The sequence below is a fragment of the Struthio camelus genome, chromosome 5 (genome assembly GCF_040807025.1).
Source record: "Struthio camelus isolate bStrCam1 chromosome 5, bStrCam1.hap1, whole genome shotgun sequence".
NCBI lineage: Eukaryota > Metazoa > Chordata > Aves > Struthioniformes > Struthionidae > Struthio > Struthio camelus.
The window spans coordinates 24,195,748-24,215,554 of NC_090946.1; the positions used below are offsets into that span (position 1 = coordinate 24,195,748).

The 19,807-nt window shown below is 37.5% G+C and overlaps 1 protein-coding gene across 4 annotated transcripts in view; it reads right to left on the minus strand.

Moving 5' to 3' along the window:
• Nucleotides 1-19,754, minus strand: part of IRAG1 (inositol 1,4,5-triphosphate receptor associated 1) — a 122,870-nt gene extending 103,116 nt beyond the window's left edge. The window contains exons 1-4 of one of the 4 annotated variants that reach the window (XM_009680217.2): nt 19,646-19,754; nt 18,195-18,238; nt 16,833-16,933; nt 14,899-15,024 (exon numbers count right to left, since the gene is read on the minus strand). The gene's annotated coding sequence lies outside the window, so the exon portion shown is untranslated. Of the gene's footprint in view, nt 1-3,688; nt 3,742-3,782; nt 3,965-14,898; nt 15,025-16,832; nt 16,934-18,194; nt 18,239-19,645 lie in introns of those variants that run through there. The other 3 variants (XM_009680218.2, XM_068945093.1, XM_068945091.1) reach the window with 3 other exon arrangements.
• Nucleotides 19,755-19,807: the final 53 nt, after the last annotated feature.

Here is a 19,807-nt window from a genome sequence, read left to right on the forward strand (position 1 = left end):
ATAATGCTGATGTCAGGATTTCAATTAAGCTCCTCTTTACCCTTCAAAAAACTAAGCTAAATTTTTACCAACAACTAAAAATGGTCTTACGCAGTACAGTTTCCTCTGAAATACAGAGGTGATTCAACAGGTAGACTGTATCACAAACTAGGATACTGCTGTAAAACAAAAGATTGTTATGAGTCATTGACATATACAGAAGGAGTTAATGCATGCCCATACTCATTAAAAGAAAAGATGACAAAAAGCCTTTCCTATCATCTTTCCTGTCATTTCATATCTTAAAATGCACACACGTAGTAGTCAATATTAATAACAGTTAATATTGTAAAAAAAACCTATAGCTATTTTCAAGTTTTATATTTGATTTATGCTAAAAATTACAGAAGTCAATTTGTCCCAACTTATGCTCCCTCTTCATACGTCAATAAAGTTTGGACTGCAAGTTCTTCAGGACAAGGACAGTATTATTTGTAAGCTGTCAGGCACATTGATGTTAGGATCTTTGTGTGCTACTGCTAGTTAAACTATCTTCTGCAGTGAAGTTCCTTGTTAAGTGTGATCAAGATTTGGCACTTTGCCTGTTTCTCTCCCTCAAGTTGTTTGGATTTGTTTAAAAACAACAACAAAATCTAAATAGATATCTTTTTTTCCCCTGAAAATAACTGGGCCCCCCCCCAAAAAAAAAAAAACTTGTATAGTTTCCCTCTACCTTAAAGAGTAGCAAAATTGACGAGAACTAAAAGCCATTTCTGTCAAAATTCAAACGATAGGATTCTTCATTGATATAGAGTTGTTCTAACAACTGTCTTTAATCAAAATTCTCACATGCTGGAACAGTTAAGCCAGAAAAAGATGAGTATATCTTAATAAAATTTTCACTTTTGACATTTCCCCTTAAAATTGAATAACCAGCTTTCCCTACTAAACACTAACTTGCATGTCCTACAAAATTAAGTGGGTAAAACATTTATGCCCAGGGAAGTTGAAATTTTAAAATATGTGCTTACATATTATGATAGAATCCTACAGTTGAACAAAAGAATGCGAATTCATGCGAGGAATATATATGGAGTCATATGGACATAGGCAACTAGATATAGGCTTATTGCAGCTGAAGCAACAAGAGGAGGAAAAAAAACGGTGCTTAAAACTCATTTCATACTTTATCTTTTAAAACTACATAAAGCTTCTCAGTCTTCATAGAGGAGATGAAAGCAAGCATTATCCCTGTGTTATAAAGAAAAGGCACACATCTGAGGTCCAGTCAGTCCCTGTAAAGTTAGCAGGAATTTTGCCATTGACTTCAAGAGGATCTGGATAAAGCCTCAAGTGACTAACTCAATCAAAATCACTGTCCTGTTCATAGCCCTCTTCACAGTTCACTGAAAAGCATGGCCTGACAAAATGCTTGTTGCAAAAAGGAATGCCTGCATTCCTTATTAAATATTTGGACACTCGTTCTCACAATTTTACCAAGGAACGTTGCTATTAAATGCATTACACTCAACAGCCTGATCCTAAGACTGGAGTGGTACTTTCTGTAATTGTTATTAGCTATTGAGGGCAGCTTCTATTTATCTTATTCTTCCCCTGCTTTAGTTATGATGACTCATTTTCTCCTCTCTTAAAAAGAAAAAAAAAAAAAAAGGGCAGTTAAAGAGCAGATTAAGTTTTCTCCATCATCTACTCAAGATGGCTACTTTCTATCAAACTGCTTACTTCCTTTAGAAAAATACCAGCGTACATACATCAGGTTAATGAATGTGTGTGATAGGACAATTAGAACAAAAGTGCATAAAAAGCTTATCAGCTACAAATAAACTGGCTGTAACACTAATTAGTATTGTCATCACTTCAAATTTTTGTTATACTTTTTGTAACATGATTGTATTGCTATAAAAAAGCATTCATCATACTGTAATTATGAAGAGAGGGAAATATTAGTCTGCTGAACAGCAAGAAAACACAGGCAGTTATTAGCTCCCGGGGGAAAAAAAAAACCTCAAACAAAAACAAAATAAAAAACCAAAATACTCCCACCTCTTTGCTGTTAAGAGTACCTGATTTCTAAAATCCTATTTAACTTTCATTTCTGCCTTTTTCTTCGAGTTGCACACATACAAGTTCTTACAGAGCTCCTCCCCCAGTTATTAACTTGTGTTACTTTCTTCACAGGCATTTGGAAGTTTGAAAGATCAGCTCCTTTCTCTCCCCCAAAACTGGTGCTTGTGGGCATGGCTGCAGATGACTAAAAGGATACATGCAAAGGATAGATACGAGACAGAAGAGAAGAAAAATAATTGCACAGGTTTCTATAGACACAGGATGAAGAGGCAGAAACTTGGATCAGTTCCTTGAAAAGGAAGCTATCAGAAGGGCCAACAGTCTTAGAGATGCTTGTTTACATTTAGCTGGTATTCACAGGTCCCCACACAGTTATCTTCATAGTACTTTCTGTAGCCTCCACCAGTCACAAGTCCACAAGTGGAGAGCAAAGCAAGCCTCTCTGTCAGACTTTCACCAAGATCCACCTTTCTGCACTTGCCTAAGTCAAACAATGCAGAGATCTACAAGAACTGGTAATTTGCTGGAGGATAACAACTCAGGAGCAAACCTGTTCAACATACCAGTGCTTTCCGCACATTCAAGATGACATACGAGGAAGAAGGAAAGTTTAGAAGACTTGGATGGGCAGCAGATAGCCCTACCCAAAGCTACCTGCGCATTTCCCCTCCTACATTTCGGTCAGTATTAAATTTTCCAGTTTGTTAAGGATGATGCAGTTACATAGGCTTTTACCAAGAAGCAAATATCTGGCCAGCTGTAAGTTTAATGCTTGTGCTAAGCACTTCTTGTCCATTTGACTGCAAGGACACAAGGAGCCATAGCTAAGCTAACAGCCAAAAACAAACACAACATAAACAAAAAAAAGACAAAAATAACCCAGCAATCCACTTGCATAAGCTAAAGAAAGGGCACCCCTAAAATGAGAGGCATAAATTTGTATTTACATTGTGTTATTTGGCAGAGAATTAAATAATCAGGAAATGCTTAAAATTGACCAGGCATACAGTATCCCTAGTATGTTTCCTTTCGCTAGAGCATTAGTCAGAAACCTTAATTAAATAAAACATGGACATAAAGGTCAGCAGGCACGTCCCACAGTATTTTAAAAATCATGAAGCAGTACAAACATTAGCAGCCATTTACTCATTAGTACCTAACATTCACATGAACAAAAACAGCAGACTCGGAAGAGAGACTATTGCTATATGGAATGCTTCCTACCTGGCCTGAAAACTCTTAAGATCCATTCCAGACAAAAACAACGAAACAAACCTTATAACCAAAAGCCAAACTCTCTGCCAAATCCTTCACTGTTTTTTAAGATATGACATGGGGCAAGGCACAGTATGCCACAAGCACATTTATCACATCTACGCTCAGTTACTTTCAGGCAGTTTCCTTCTTATGAGCACTTAAGAGAACAAAAGGGGTATAGCAGATCCAGTCTTAGGTCAGACCTGAATTTCTAGACCTAAGATTCTGAAAATCATGCCTCCCAAACACATTTGGCCACTATTAAACAAAGCAAACCAGTCTCCCAGAACAACAATCACCAGATTTCCCCCTCCTGCCACCCCTCCTCTGCACATACACGTGCACACACACACACACTCTTCACCTTCTCCAGGAGACTCTTCCTCTCCGTCTCCATCACTCTTACATATGATCTAGGTTTTTGTCTCTTTTGCCTGCCCACAAGGAACCAGACTCACCCTTCCATCCCTCTTCAGAAAAGCCCATCTACACTATTACTCCACTGCTCCTTCTTCCAAGTTTCCTGCATCTGGGAAACAAAGCCACTTTAAGAAGTATAATTTCTTAAATTGCAGCCCGTCTCATTCCTCAGAGCAGATATGAGGGAAAAAACAAGCTCCAGACAAGCAGTAACAGATGCCAGTACTCCATATATTCTGCAGTCCTGGCTCCAGATTCTTGCCTGTAGAAGCTGCTGCCAGTTACTTCCTACCTTCCAACATGGGCACTGGCTTAAAGCTGCTTTTATGGAAGAAGCATCGCATTTAGAAAACAGGTTTAACAAACTACTTAGCTTTTTAGTAAGCACAACAGTAAGATGCAACAGGTATTTAAAACATTCAGTACAGAATTTCATCCGTTTCCAGGTCCTTCCCCCCCACACCCCTCATTTGCTCAGTAGCAGTAGTAGGTTTGTACTTTTCATACAAATATTTTGTTTGTTTGTAGCTGTGTATAACATAGGAAGGAACAACTCTACAAAGTTTACACAGATCTTGTGGATATGCTATTAAAAACCTTATCTTCGTAGTCGTAGCTAGCCAACACAGATATTGCTGCTCACATGGTGTCCAGTTTAGTTCATGTAGCCGTTCGGTGCTTTAAGATCCACGCTAGGTCACCCTACAGTCCGTTCATTGAACGCTTAATTCCCATGCAAGCCCTTCTCTCACACAGACTAAGGCATCTGTGAGCATATGCTGTACAGAATATACTAAGCGCAATAACAGAAAATATATATTTAATGACATTAGCAAGCTTAGGACCGCTCTCAGCTGACATGGGAGTCCTTATCTTCTGCACAAGTAGACAGGGTTAGAACTGGCCTTTGAAGGCTTAAGGTTTTGAACTGCCAAATCAAGAAACAGCATTCTTCCTTGAATTGGTGTCCTCCGAGTCTTCAAACAGACATGAGAAAAATACCCCAAAACTCTCCAATTGACTTGGCTATCAAAGGCTTGCCACTATAGAACAAGGTGACCATTGCCCACTGTTCCAATTGCTCATGAACTACCCAGACATTCAGCCACTACAGAATTTTACCAGAGCTCAGGAATAAGAGAGAATACAACTTTAAAAATAGATTACTTGAATAATAACTCAGCTACTCCTCAGCTACGTACCATCTGTTCAGTACTAAACCTCCGTTCCTACTTGCAGTGTTGCAAAAAAATGTCATTAAGTATTTGTGAGTTGAGTTGCTGGTTAAGAACTTTATTCACATAGCACATAGCAGCATTTACAAATCCTAATCAAGATAACAGCCCCATTAGTGTAGGCATCGTACAGAACCAAATGCAGACATATCTGCTCACTTCTGGAAAAGCAGCCATGAAGATATCTTATTTCCTCAAAAAAGCTACATGAGATTATAGTTAGATTAACAAATGCCTAAGAGTGGGGGGGGGGGGGGGGGAGGGAGGGAACAGCAAGAGACTTGCTTCCTTTCAGCTTTACATGGTTGCTCTGTCCACATTCCACTAGCAAAAGGATCTACAGATAATCCATTACTGGTGACAGTCTTCCTAAAATAAATGGAAAATCCTTGCCAATTTTGTTTCCAGATAGATCAGAGGTAGAGCACCTGCATAAAAACTTTTATTAGGAAGTGTAGCTGATGTAGCCTGTTTCCTTTTAGAAAGTTTATTTTAGATAATTAATTATAGAGATTTGGGAAAGCTTACCAGATATCATTGCTTCCAATTCCAGCAACTCAAGAAATATATGTTTATACATGCACATACAAGTGTTTGAGAACACTCTTCCCCTCCCCCCTTTTAAATCCTTCCTTTCCTCAAATTTATTATGAGCCTTTTAAATTCATTCCATGCTGTTGCACAATGCAAAAAGCATTTAAACATCCTCGAAGGTAAAACCCACTGATTTTCTTTAAAGCAAGTATTCTGGAACAAAATTCAACTTGTCAAAACAAAAGCAACACCTTGTATGTCTTCTTTTTCTGTAAAAAGAGCTCAAGTCTTCCCTGAAAACAGCTACGGAAACATATGAATTATTTCACACCGAAGTGTCAGATACCACAGCCCTACAGAGGAAAGTAAAATATAAACAATATCTTCTATTCTCTCATCCTACTAGAATAGTAACAGAATATAAACTGAGCCAGAGCACAACCGGTCATCCTCAGGGAACATAGCTGCAACAAAGGTTGCAACTAAACTTTACAGTATTAAGATAAGAGAGAGAAGATCACACAACTAGTAAAGCTTGTCATGTAAAAACCAGGCAATGATATTCAGTAATTTTTCAAAAGAGTACACCAGTGGAATCTATCTTGTTAAACAGGTACAACACTGCTTGGCAGCCATGAGGGCAACATGTTAGGGTCCTGATTTGTGGTGAAGGGAAGGGGGACACCAAAAAATAGGATGTTACACAGAGGGTCTGTAGTATGTTACATGCTTGTCTCTAGTCAGTTGGAATAACTTCGATCTCACAAGGTCATAACTAAAATAGTTTTTTTTTTTTTTTTGTAGATTTAGTACCCACCTCTGAAAGCACTAGAGATATGCTCTGTTTGCAGTCTAACAGGTATAATTCAGCTCATTTCCCACATAATTCCACATAAGTATCTCAGCTCTTTTCTACTATTGGATGATACAATGCCTGACCTTGCATTCCTTTCCACCAAGTACTCCAAACACAAACACTCACTGCAAGAAGGACTGTCAGCAAGAGCACTAAATGTGCTATTGTTTACTATGATATCCACCACTGTACCTTGTGAGTTAGGGTGACAATTTAAACAAAGCCCATTCATAACTTCCACATTATTAAGGTTCAGGCAATCCCTTGTCTTTGTCCCTAATCTCCCCGTTGAGCTACGCTTACCGCATCAGAGATGCGAGCTTACAGTAGTGCCCTGTCCCACATTAGGACTGCTGGGATAGCAAACTTGTGAATTTTTTATTTCGTAAAACCCAGGTATTACAGTCTTAGTCAGGACTCAATGGTCTCAATCAATACTCAGACTAGATGTTATTTATGTCATAGGCAAAACTTTCTCTTTTCTATACCTTGCATGGCCCCAAGTTTTCCAGTTTGTACACCATTTAAAACTGACGACAGAAGTACTTTACTTCTCTCATCCATGCCATCCTCTTCCATCATGCTCAGTTGTCACGTACCTGGATGCTTTACAGATGTTTATTGACTACCTGCATGATTACAGCTAATGTGCATATTTGATATAAAGTATTTATTATTAAAATCAAATGAAAAACATCTGCAGAGATGTTTTTCTAAAAAAAATAAAGGTTTTACTGACACAAATAGATTTTCAGCACTTCAAAATAAGGAACTGATTTCAGAATTTTTTAAAAAATATTTTTAAATAGAGTAATCTGAGTCCATGTTTTCACTTTATTTTGTTCTTACATAGCAAATATTCCCATCCACCAAGGGAGATGGTTCCTTGTCAGCGACTGAAGTATATTATCTACTTGCCTGGATCTGTCTCTGACTTTTATATTAAGGAGATACTGTAACAGTATCAAAGAGCAGTTCAAAGGCACAAAGAGCAGTTCTGTGCAGCTCTAAGAACAAGAGGTACTGGGGAAGCACAGTACAGATACGCAAGCAGGGCCCACCGAGGCCTTAAAGCAGCATAGCTACATTTATAAAACGTCATAAACCCTGACAAAGTCTTGATCACAATAGAAAGACATACTCTACCCGAGCCCTGCTGGCTGCTGATAGCAGAGCAGTACTGGCCTAGTCTGCATTCACCTAAGGCCGCAGCAGCGCTTTCCAGTTTTTACTGAATTCCACATGAAGTGGTAATTTCTTTTGTGGGAACGTATGCACAGTAATACTCATGTGAATGCAGCTCATGTGGTCCGTCTGCCTGAGCTAGTTTAAACTAATTTGTTTGGATAGTTGCCAGCAATCTAAAGTGCAGTTTTGACTGAACTCCACCGCTTATACTGAAGAAGTAGCTATCCCTCTGAGAAGATCTGTTTTTCAAAAGCTCTATCACACAAACAACTATGTTTATTTCTCAGCATCCTATAAATGAATGCTATCTTGCTATTCTAATTTATTTACCAAATTTAAAAATGAAAATTCAAAACAGCTAGATGACATTTAGCATTCCAAGCAACAAAACCCAAGCATGATGGTATATTGCTGGGCCTCTCAATTCAAAGCTTAATGTTAAAAAAAAAAAAAAAACACACACATGCCTAATTCATTATTACAAACCCAGAGTATTAGTCTCTTAACTCCAGTATAAGTTAACTCCTCATAATAAAGAGGTTGTTACTCTCATTAAAATTTTGAAATGTGATTCCACCTAAATTGAAATCCCAGATCAGCAGGCATTCAATACCAGCATGAAAACACTCCGAAGAGTTTATTTACTTATAAGTAGTAATCTAGTTTTCATCTGCTGAAACCTTTCCTATAGTATGCTAAAAAGCATTGCAAACAGCATTATTCTGTTAAAGTTGGGCCTCTCGTAGCTCTACAATAAGCATTACCCATTCCTCCCAAATCAAAAACTAACTTTAGCACAGCAGATGACCTAATACTTTGGTAAATGCCCTGCAAGTCACAGGAATAGAATATCCCTGGGAGAGAGGTTGTGTTTAATCACAGAGGATCTTAAAAACAATGTTTACACTCTGGCTCATTTGCAGTCTTATGCCGGCTTCTGTACTAGCTTAGCTGATCCTAACTCCAAACCCTCTTAAAAACCCCTTAATATGATACCTCCAAATAACAAAGCAAGGTACATATTGTTTCTTCTCCATAACCTATCCATTCACCCCAAAGTCTGGCACTCTATGAAAAATGTATATCAGCAGTTCCAACTTACCGTTAATTTTATTTTCGTAAGGAAGTAATGGTGAAGTAACGTTTTCACAGAGCCAATACTGCAATTCTTTATTCCTGATATAGAACTGGGATTGTTAGTACTATTCTGCTTCACAGGTCCCAGTTCAGCTGTGCTGTATGTAGCCAGCTGTTCCAGTGCACACTCATTAACAGAGGCAGTCACACCAGCATCGACCCCATCCTCAGTTCTAATAGATCTGCAGATACGACTTCATTGACTATAACGAGATCAGGAACATACACACAGTATCTTACACCAGCAGTTCCCAAACCGTGGTGCAGAAGAACACTCAGGCCACATTCAGCAGTCTGCTGTGGTACGTGTAATTGTATCATCATTAAAACCTTTTTAATTTAAGAATTTGATAGTACAATCAATGTGGTACCTCAAAACAAATTTTGCAGTTTGATGATGGTTCCTGACCCAAAGCCTGGAAAGCCCCAGGCTAGGCTTGAGAATTTTAGTTAAATAGCTTTCAAACCTGATCAACTCTGTTAAAAGAGGAACCAGTGTTTCTGAGATGCCCAGCAACCTCCTTATGAGCGTGTTCCAGTTCCCCCATCAATAGGGGGGTACGCAAAAGAAACATTTGCGTAACTCTGAAGAGTGACGTAATTTTCTTATTATTCACTTCTCTAGAGCCAGAAGAGAAGCTAAAAGACACAAGCTCCCCCCCTTAGCAATTCTATCCAAAAACAGAACTATAAATATTTTGTTCCAATATACATTAGAACAAATAGTTAAAAAAAGGCAGAAAACTAGACACTGCATGAGATGTAACAGCATTGCTTCTCACACTGAAGGTATTAGCAAAACATTTGTCTTGGAGTCAATTATACAAATTGTTAGTTCATCTAAATTGTTTAAATAAATATCAGAAGTTTTTATGTGACATGAGTGTCAGTAAACTCCCTAACATAGCATTACGTTTGGTATTTTATAACAGGCAGCTGTTCCACAGCTCAGAAGCCTGCAATTTTGTCTCAAGTATACTGCTGAAAAGCGCTGCAGAAGTATAAGGAAAATGCTGCATCCTACAAAATTCAACAGTCTACCAAACTGTCTTGAATAAAACTCAGCGATTTGGAGAAACATCAAGTTTCAATGAACATGTCCACAAATTCAATACATCTTGAAACAATTCTTAATAGGAGAGCCATATTCATTTTTTAAAATTCTCATCATCATTATCTATTTCAAGTCTCCAATAAGGGATGAGAAAAAAAAACTCACCATATTGAGTAGGAAATACTACAGAACCCATATTGAAAAACCCACAACAGCAAAACATTATTCCAACAGAACTTGCGTAGATATAACCATGCTGATCAATCCTGCCTTGTAGAAATAACAGACAAGATACATATAGGACTAACTTTATTCAGATGTTTTCCTATTAATAATAAAGTTCACAAAAATACAAAATAGTGCTTGTTACAAAAAATACTGTTTGCTGACTTTGTAAATAAAATGGCTAAACAATTTTTATACTATTAATCAGTTAAAATAGCCAAGAATATACAGTTCTGTACAGGGCATGCTTTCTACCCAGTTTCACAGCTGGATGTGACAGTGGTTTGGAGGGAAAACTAAACTGATTTCAAGCTGTTATAGAATAACTAAAAATTCAGAGACATCACCATGCTAGTTGGATCCAACTTCAAATTTGGCCCTCTCTGAGAAAAGAGTCAGAACAAATGACCTCCAGAGATCTCTTTCATCCTAAATTATTCCGCAACTCTAAAAAGGAAAACTGAAAACATATGCCAACATTTTTTTAAAAGTACCTTCTAGTTATACCTCAATACTGCCCTCTGCTGATATTCCCACTGTTTGATTATTTGCACAGAAAAATTGTGAGGCTGTATTATGTGAATGTTTTCACACTTTTCCTGCAAATGAAGGAAAACTAACTATAATTGAAAAACCTTCTTCTTCTTCTCTTATGTTCGCATTAGTATATTAGGCTGAATCTCTAGGTTTATGGCAGAGGATAAGATAAGTTTGGAGAAGATACATATCTGGGCTCAAAGTAGGTCTCCTCTCCCTCATATGGTAAGAGTTTAGGAAGCTTTAGCAGACCCTTCGAAGCTCTGGAACAAATCTATCCAGAGTGTATAAGAGCTGCGAAGAGAGAGCTCAGCCTTCTGTACTACAATAATGGGTCCACGCAGGTCACTTAGAGGAGATTAAAAAGGATAAGATAAAATCTCCCAAACCCGGGAGATCAAAGTAATCAAAATAATTCAGCAGCCATCCATCTCCAGCTGCCTGAACTATATAGCTCTACACAGACAAAACTGAGATAGCGACAGAGAAAAGAACGTGCAAGTTTACGATCTGTGTTAAAGAAAGGATTTTTGTGCAATTTACTGTCATTAACCATTGGCAGGTTCCACAATGGAGGGCAATAACAAAAGTGCTTTTAAGACACAGTTAAGATGCATTAGAAAAAACAGGAAGTCAGCTTCTCCACACATTTGTCAGGGTCATGATTGGCTATTTTAGAAGTCTCTCACTTGTATGAGAATTGAGCTCTATTATATCTGCTATAAAGCTTTGCACAAGGAAGTCAAAGATCTCCAGTCAAATTTTTCAGTCTACTTTAAACTTTCAAACAAAATTCCAGTGCTCCAGTGCTTACTGGTGTCAAATCTTTGAAATGCTTTGCAGAATATTTTAGACATATTTTTGCCAAATTTGTGTTACAGTTTGTTTTTCCTTTCCCTCTCTTTTGTATTTCTACATTATTCAATGGCCATTAAGAAACCCTACCAACCCCCCTGTATTCCCTATCTAATGAGTAAAAATATTGTATTACAAATTTCTTTCACTGACCTTTTCTGGAGGACAATACTACAGATTTTATTTTATTTTTTAATTAGAGTAATATCTATCAGAAGAAATGTTCGCAGAACGCGATATTACCATTCATGCGAATTCAAAGATCCAGGACTTTCAGCACTCCTACTATAGCGTATGAAAGCCTTTCATGACGCAACATCGGTTTACGAAGGACCAGAGAGACTGTTCCATCTATACGCCCATGGTATGAAGTACAGCTAACCTTAGAGAAAGGTAATAGGACAGGTTTTCTGTGTGCTGATGAATAGGACATAACAATACATTTCAACAAGGGAAATTCAGGCTAAACTATCAGGAAACCCTTGACAGCAAAGAAAGTTAAGTAATGAAACTGAGAGCTATGAGGAGTGAAGGATTTTCATCACTACAGATTTTAAAGCAAATTAAGGAAACACTTGAATGCCAGAATGATACTCCATGTATGTACGCTTTGTACAAAGTGGCACAGCTAAGTGAAGACGACAACTTTTTTTTTTATTAAGATTAAACCAAAAAATACAACAGCCCTTCCTACTGTTAAAAAAGGACTCTCCTTTAACATTAAAAAAATAGATATCTATCTTCAAAAGATAAAGAGAATCTAGGAGGCATACCTGGTCATTCAGAATTGAGTCACACAGCTGTCAAACGTACCGTATCTACCAATTTTGCCTACATGAGAAGCCTAGTTTGGTACTAGAGTTCTGTGTTATATTTGATTAACACAAAGGATATATGCTTGAACAGTATTTAATTATAAAGTAATGAAAAGATTTTCTTACAAGGTGTGCTTCCAGTACACTATGTTTCCAGTACGCTGAATGCCCATATACACCTTGACATTGCAAAGTAATCTGCTGAGATGCAAACAGAAGCCATCTCACATCCAGCAAGATAACAATCAGAAGGAATAACTGGCAAAAGTGGGGTCTTCCGTAATTTAAATGATCTGATCTGTAGGCATCCATAGTCACTTGACCGATATAAATAAACTTTTACTCATCCTTACAGAGTCAACATAGTTCTGGGAGTTTCTGTCCTGGCTCCTGAATCAACAGAATTCTTGACCAAGTTCCAGCAGCAGCTCTATTAATGGTGATGATGTGCAAGCCGGAAAGAACACAGCTTGCTTTACATCCCAGGCTGAGCTTGCAGACAGAAATACATACTTTTATTTATAAACATACTGCATCATGGAGGGCAACTCCAGTGGCAGAGGACTTTGGGACAATAGTGCCCTTTGGCAAGCGAAATCACATCTCAACTTCAGGCAGATCTCCATATGCAGCTTTTTGAGAGAGGCCAGTTTCATTCCTCACGCGAGTCAGGTCTTACTCACTTTGGGAATGAAATATACTGTCCTATTAATATCAAAACAAGAATTTTCAGGCAGTTTGCAATATAGTTTTTCTACCCTGGTAGCTTGCTACTCTTGTGAGCTGTAGCCTAGACTCCTTTAACAACATGTATTGTGAGCATTAAGTCCAATACCTGTATTTCACCCTGACGTATCAGAAAAAGCTAATGTAAAAGGGCGTCTTGAAAAGAGGGAAAGGAATGCTCGACAACAGAAAACTGTACACTATTTTTCCAAACAAAACTATTCCTTCCCCCCCCACCCCCAATGCTGTGATCTGCCTGTGGGAAGTTACAGCTCATGGTACTTGTTTTGCTAAGTTATTATTAAATAGATACTTCTGCTTACACAGCAATGTTACCCACTATCAAGCACTAGAATTTGAGCAGGAAAGCACCCTCAGAACAACGCATGGAAATAGGCTCAAAATTTTCTAGTGAGCTAGTGCTAAATATCTCCTTACATCTTAAAATAAGCTTTGCTTCTGGCCAATAACAAGCATTGGTTCCCTTCTAATCTGAGGCCTTATTTCAAAAAGACTGTTAGACTCATGCCTAGTTGAGTTACAAATCAATGGCCCTACCTGCATACATCACGTCAACTGTAAATTCAGCTACATGTTGATAGGAGGTATGAAAATATCTTCAGTGAATAACAGTTATCCACATTACCTCTCAAATAACTGAACAAAATGTTCCTGACCTTCTGAGAAGAATGTAGAGATAGACACAATAAGTGCTAAAAAGAAATTCAAAATTGACATTTCTTAAAGTGAGTAGTTCAGTGCTAGCCACACATTATGCTATTACATTGGAGCTTTAAAGTAATTTGACTCTGATTTTTCATCCACAACGTAAGATGATTTTTTTTTCAAAATCTTTCCATTATTAAGATGCATATTAAGGCAATCTATAGAATGCCTTAAGGCATCAGCTTCAAGTTTTCCACCTTTTCCTCTAGTTTGAATTACGTTACAGAAAACATACCTACTCCACAGCTAGCAATTAATTCCAGTAGAATAATTGTTTCCCTCTTGAGAGAGGAGGAAAAAAATAAAAATTCCAAAACCTTAACAATATTGGGGTTTTTTTTTACCCATATAAAGACCTTTTTTTTTTCCCCCCAGAGCCTATTGAGTGCCCAGCAAGAATTAATGGCTTCAACTCAAAAACTGAGCAAGAGACAATAACAGAGCATGTTACAAAAGTGGGGAGGGAAAGGCTATATGAAAATAACCTGGGGAGTACAGAAAGTAGACCTTAATAAGATCTCAGTATCTTTCACAATTAATGCTGTGATTTGCACTAAATTCTTCTCAATCTGTAGCTAATTTTTTTTAATCCTTTATTGATAAAAGGAAACATCCATGGAGATCTAAGTTTATTAATAGGAGAATAGACTAAAGAATTAAGTTTCTTAAAGTTTATTAATCTCCCCTCTCCTCTGCACACCCGCGCCCCTCCTCAGGTCTTCTTGACACTTCTTAGCAACTGTTTGCATCTTACCTTGTAAAATGCACCTTAGTTTATTCCCCAATTACATAGCCTCTGGCTTCCTAGATTTTAAAAAAATTTGGAACAATGCAGATATTGATAAATGGCCTATAAAAGGAAAAGTTTAAGTCCCCATTCTAAAGGCTTTCTTGTCATGAAACATTTCTTTATTTTGGCATTTCTCATTATAAACTTGATCCTTAAGACTGTGGAACCAACTTTTAAAAAGCTTTACATGTTTACCTAGAAAAATATTAGGAGAACAGGTTTTAAATGAAATCAACACAGGACCCAAACTTTCAAACTTGGATCTCCTATTAGTATCAAAACAGTCAGAAATTAAGAACATATACACAGGCAGCAACCGCAAAGCATTTTGAAATAGCAAAGTCTTCTTAGTGCCTGTAGTGGCTTAAACTTGACAACTCCGAGCATAGGACGGATCTTAAACCTTGCCAGACTGACAACAGTTACAATAATTTTTTTTCCCCTCCAAGAAAATGAATTAAGAAAACAAGTCATACCGAGTTCCTGCAACGTCCATGACGTTCCACTTCTTTCCCCCCTCTCATACAGGCTTGGGATTTGCCCTTGATGTCTTCAAGCTCAACAGAAACAGGTTATATTTTCAGAAAACTTCTGGAAACATGCTGTAAAAAAGAGCAATATATCCATTTTATTTATTTTTTAACCAGATCAGGGGTTACTTGCAGCCATAGGATATTGAACAGATCTTTAAGATCTCATTTTGGAGGATAGCCCTCTGCCCCCAGAAAGTAAGGGCATTGCTCTGTGTAAATATTGTCATTTTAAGTGCTTAAAACCAGCAGTGAAAAGGGCTCTGTAGAAGAGAAATGGAAAGGAGACACAGAAGAAAAATAAAACATCAGAGAAGACAGTACAGACATTAGAGACAATAAAATGCTTTTTTTTCCCCCTCTAGTTAATTTCTATGTATAAAAGTCAATAGGCAGCTTACATCATAAGTCATGTTAATGAAATGGACATTAAAGACAACCAACACCAGGAAACAGTAAGATTTGTCGACACGTTCCCAAAGCTTTCCTCATCTTCAGGCTGATTCTCAGGCTTCATCCTTTCAGAGAACTTCAGCACAAGCATTCACTGTTATTTTCGGAACTGACTTTACACTCAAGTACTTGCTTGTATGATTTGTTTTCCCTTCCTTAAGTTTTCTGTTCAAAATCCTAGTTTTTTTTGAAACCGTGCACAGACTTCAGAATGAAAGGGAGTGTTTTAACAGTGACGCAAAACAAGCGGAAGATATTTTAGAGTTAGACATTGTCTCTCCAGTATTATCGCAACTTTTCAAAAGTGTGATTATAGCAGCAGATAGCATTGCTTTCTGTACTTAAATTCTTAAGTCTCTTCTGAACTTCAATCATCAGTATACAAATAGCATTCCCTTGAAGCCAGAGAGCTTTACTTGGAAAAAAAGCTTTTCAAGTTACCCTGCTAGAATTGATAAGTAAATTTCTCTAAGGGTTCTACCTCCTTTCCCTGTACTCCCATCCCCAAAAAAGCATTTTTAAGTAAATAACTAGGTATTTTTACATCACTAGAAGAGTATGGAAATGATGGATCTCATCATCTCATTTTGGGTCAGCTACTAACAGTTCTGTTTAAACTTTAGATCATGTTGATCCCCATTTTGAAAATACATTTAAAGTAACATCACATCTAACTTGAGGAGGCCTCCTGAAAGAAAGCTTTGACAAAAATTAAAACATCACTGAAGTCTCCCTCACTTTCACCTTAAAAAAAAAAAAGAAAAAAAATCACACCTCTTGCTTTATTGAAGTACAAGATTTTTACCCAGTTTTTTTAACCCAAATTCCTGAAATTCATCATAAGTCAATCAGAAGAAAAAAATTAAGCATAAACTTGATAAGATTTTTAAGACACTTATATTTTCTAGTAAACAATCTACACTAGTTATTAGTAATACTTTCTTTTGTTTTCATTTCAATTCTACAATTGCATCTGATATCTCTACAGTCTTTTGTACAATCCATGCTTGTCCTGTTAGTTTCTGATGTACATTTTAAATTGGTGGTGCTACTGGATAATTTCTAAAAAAGTCTTCACCGAAAAGTTTAAAAAACAAACAAAACCTGTCTTTGTTAAATCTATCCTTGTATATTTGGTGCCGAACATTCAAATTAAAATTATCGTTCAATAATTTACTCTTAATCAACCACCCTGACAAAACAGAAAAACAGTTTTTAGTAGCTATAGAAAATGCTTCTCAGCCAGTAAGGACAATACATTTTTAATTAGAGCATTAGCATAAAACAGCAACAGTCATCCACTCTTACAGGTCCATCTTGTTAAATTTCATGGCTTATTGTAAGAGAAAAAGCCAGTTTTAAAGGAAAAGAATACATATAACGTTGCTCAGCATACACCAGCAGAAGAAAAGCTCCTAACTCCTTACCACAACAAATTTCAGGTATTCAGCTGAGTAACCTCCAGAGCAGTCAGCTAGCACCTCTATAAGTTTTACGATACATCCATCAACTGCAGAATTCATTCTTTCTAAAAGAAACAGCATTGTATTTAATCTGTATATCACATCATCAAGTTATATACACAGTGTTAGTTCCCCCCCCCCCCCCCCCCAAGTACAGTAATAAGCTTTAATGGCCCTGATCAGCACCACCTGTGGCCCCCCCCCCCCCCCCACAAGCCCCTGCACGATCCCAGGATCCCATGTAAGCTCAGCCTGGGGCTCTTCTTCCCTTTTCAAGCTGTGCTGTAGGGGTGCTGCTTTCTGGCTCCTGTCTGGCCATGGACCCCATCAACAGGCCTTCCTAGCCTTACCTCAGGCCTGCCTGGAGACTACTGGGCTGTGGCTGACCCTCTTGACTGTCCCTCGACCTGACCCTACCTTGCTGACTCACGTTCCCAGGCTTGATCTTGGCTTTGCCTCATCTGATGACCTGGACTCTGATCAGAGCTGGCTGCTGTCTCCAGGTCTGTCCTCCTCAGTGTGCTCGGGCACTGTGGGGCTGGGTGCCAGCAGCGGGGCCCCCCTCCGCTCCCCGGCTCTCGCCGCACCTGGACGTGCAGCACTAACCTCGGCCACGCGTGGCGTGACTGCGCTTTCCCTTTCTGTAGCTCAGAACAGGCAGGTTGCAGGTGGTGAGAGAAGAGATGGCTTCCCCCCTTAGAAAATAACTCATTTGTACTTTGAAGGCTTCTAAAACTATCCCTATTGTTACTCTTAAACATTTTTTTTTAATTAACCTGACAACCAAAAATCAAAAAAACTTTCCTACTAAAAGTATCTTGCCCTGACTACCCACATGTTTTAAGTAGAGGCTTATTTACTTAAGCATGCACACCTCAAATTATAAGGGGTAGTTCATTTGCCTAAACTAGTGCTCAGGCAGGTAGGGGCCTTTTTATTAAAGTAGCTTAGTTAAGCTCAATTTTGGTTCCTGAAAAAGGCTTATAAAAAGAGGTGCCTACACAGCTTCTTCCAATGAAGAAGAAATTACATGATGAAAGGAAGCTTTTAAATATTATTTTTACTGTTTACATAAAGTCTCAAAAACAAGTTGTTTGCTCTAGACTGTTTTTATCAGTGTGTATTTTAATATTCTTTTAGAATCTAAATTTTAAAGTAGTAATTTAAATTTCCATTATTAGTTTTAATTAAATAAAATCAAATGACAATAAGAGAAAACAAGTCACATTTTCCAGAATGTTCCTGAGCACTGGAGGGAAAAAAAAAAAAAAAACTATGCTTTTTTCAATAGTACAATATTTTATAGGTTAAAGAGGTTCTACATACCTGATAGTGACTTTTTGTTATCAGGTATACGGAGAGGAGTCTTCCTGCTTCGAAAAATACATAAATCAATAGAGAACTTGCTGAGTAGTAGTACAATAATAAAATTGTAAACAAACTACCTAAAATATTGTTTCTAACATATTCATACTCAGTAAGCAAGAATGATGTTTTCCTTGTTTAACTTCAGTTTCATGTTTTTAAGGCCTGACTCTATAAAATACTTTTCTCAAAGTGGCTATGCTGTCCATATTCAGTGACTGTTTCTATAAGCAAAAGAATATGCAAAATATACTATTTAGTCTGCTTGGGATTACAACATATTTTTTTCCACAAGAACAATTAGTTTACCACAGAAACTAGCTGGTGAAGAAATGCCTCAGGAACAGACTGCTTGGGTCTCTTAGTCCCAATTGCCTCAACATTAATTATTATACTATCTAACAAGTAGTTTATTTGTGGAAAATCAGCCTATAAATGAGAAAAAGGCCAGGGAACTCCATTACCATCTTGCCCTGCAAAACTCTGGTATTGGCATGTTTTTAAGTAAAGAATTTATCAGGAACACAATTACTTAATTTTCCCCCACCCATTTTTGTGGGGCTTCCCACAAAATTCCTTCTATTAATTTCAATGTCATTCCACTTTCCAGCCACATGAAAAAGTTTTTCTCCAAGCAGTATGTAGGGCGCATGCCTACTCAAAGAGCTGTATGAGTAGGAGCTATAATGCCAGTTACACTTCATTGGACCAGGCAGGTCAGTTCAGAATAATTACTGTGTTAATCAGTAATCAAAAGTTCAGATGCAAAATGTTAATCCATTAAAACAAAACTATTATTAGCTTTCACAACAGAGAACATATGACATCGCAAATAAGCCAGTCATTGCTACTATAATAAATAGTACTATAGTAATTTATAATTACTTTTAAACTAAATTTAGCATTTTAATACTTGTGACATCTTGTGACGAGTTAGCTACAAGATTTTTGAAATTTTTTTTAAGTAAAAATATGCCAGTGGAGCTTTTGGACTGTTTTTTTGTCCTTGCTCTAGCTTCAGAAACAACTAAGATTGATCTTACATTGCCATGCATGCCACGTTTTAAGCAAATATATCAAGGCATCTATAGTTATAACTGAAGAAAAAAAAATTAAGAACCCAATTCTGTAACTTCTTTACCCATGCAGTTCTCTGAGTGGATCTGTCACACAAAACAAGTTCCAGGATCAGAGTCCAGGTTCAGGACTCAGAAATTTTGTCAAAGAAGGATCATAGGTGCAGTATTTGTAATTAAAAAAAAAACACTAAGCGAATTTGAAAAGAACTAGCTGGCCACAAAATGTGACTAAATAGTTGTATATATGTATTATTATACCATCCAGAGCTGGTTAAATAATATATATTCAGATTTATGGGTTGTTTTTCCACAAATATAGGAAAAAAAACTCACAGATTTAAATGCGTGCAGTTGGCAATCAGGGTCTTTGGTGGAGGCAGGGCCTGAGGGAGCTGTGGTCTGATGACCAGAGACCAAAGGGCAAACCTCTTCTGTGTATCAGCGTCCCTATGAATACATTATATAATCTGTTGTTCTGTGATATTTTTTGTGTAC